Source organism: Montipora capricornis, chromosome 6, assembly GCF_036669925.1.
Source record: "Montipora capricornis isolate CH-2021 chromosome 6, ASM3666992v2, whole genome shotgun sequence".
NCBI lineage: Eukaryota > Metazoa > Cnidaria > Anthozoa > Scleractinia > Acroporidae > Montipora > Montipora capricornis.
Window position 1 is genome coordinate 69,285,274 of NC_090888.1, and position 1,652 is coordinate 69,286,925.

Genomic DNA, 1,652 nt, shown 5'->3' on the forward strand with positions numbered 1-1,652 from the left:
TTTCCCTTCAGTTTGGCTTTCCTTTCTGCAGAAGCAGTCGGAGAGTTGACGGTCTTCAGTATCATGTGAATGTACAGAGCAATCATGGCAAGACATGGTACGACCATCTTCAAGCAAGTTTGCGTGGTATACCAGGCAACCTTAAACACGGGTCCTATTAAATCATGGATTTGGCAGATTTTATCGCCATTTGGATTAAAGCCATAATCTATCATACCTTTAACCATGAGAAGAAACGACCACGCCCACGACAATATGACGTAGCCAAGGACTTTTTTACGGCTGAATGCTTGGTTGTGTTGGTGAGGTCTTACAACTGCAAACCATCGTTCTGCCGTCAACACCAAGGTTATGTAAACTGAGAAAAATATAAGCTGAAATATGAGCACTCGGTTGTATATGAAGCGACAGAAGATTTCTCCTATAAAAGGATTTGTTGGGTAAGGAAACCAATTTCGCATAACATAGGATGGATTTACGATTACATTTACTGCAATCAGCACATCATTCGTCGCCAGAACCAAGATTAATATGTTGTATGACTTTTTCAACAACTCTCTTTCCAATGCGAACATCACAATGGTCAAAGTGTTTCCAAGAATTGCTAACGTGCAAATGCAAATGTAGCTGACTTGTAGCACGGAAATCATAGCGCCGCTTGGATTGCTAATTGATGCTGCTGCTTTGGAAGAACCGATTAAGGGTTGGGGTTTTCTGTTTTCTACAGATCATCCGTCACTTCGGGTTGGGAAAATTCAGGGACAAACTTGTTCTTCTCATTCCAACGGAATCACTTGCGTTTTCTTGAATGACCGATGACCAAAACCTCACATTGATTCGAATGCTGAAACAATAAAGGTATCGTTAATAAATGATATAGAATAGATGAATTTTTTCTCATTCATTCGTTCACCTATTAACGGAAATAATTCGAACTTGCAAGTGACCACCTCCCAGTTGGCTTGATAGTTAAGTTGGCAGAGAAGAGAACCGCAATCGCGCGGTCAGTGGGTTCGAGCACCGTTCAAGCCTTGAATTTCTTGGCAAATGAATGAAAGAAGATATATATGTTGGCGGTAAATGCGTTCTCAGGTTGAATCCGTTTTAACCTAGTTTAAACTGGCGATCCTCATTTTACCTAGGTTGAATACGCACTCAGATGGATTGAAGAAACTTTTCAGTTGGAGCCTAAATTAAGCCTGGAGAAAAATTAAGGTCAGGTTAGGATTTAATTTAGTTTTGGTTATTGTACATAGATATTAGTTGACCAATCATAGAAAAGTAAATAATGAAAAGAACAGTGTTGGGTTGAGCATGTTCGTCGTTGTAGTGTAGTAATAGGGAATAGGGAATTTAAGATCTACGACGGCGACGGTCGACGAAAACGTCACCTCAAAATATAACTTGGCTCTATCGTAAGTCTTTCGCGATTATTCAGTCTAGTTCGCGTCGTACAATGTGGGCAAAGTATCCTAAAAATAAATCGGTACGAGCGGTTTCAAAGTTAAAATAGAGAATGAAAGATTCTCTGTTGCATGCTTACGTTGTCATCAAAACCTCAAATTTGGTGATTTCACGTCGTCGTTATGCAGAGGACCGCAAAAATACTTGCTAAAATCCGTGCTGCACGTGCAGCAGGAATATTTCTGCTC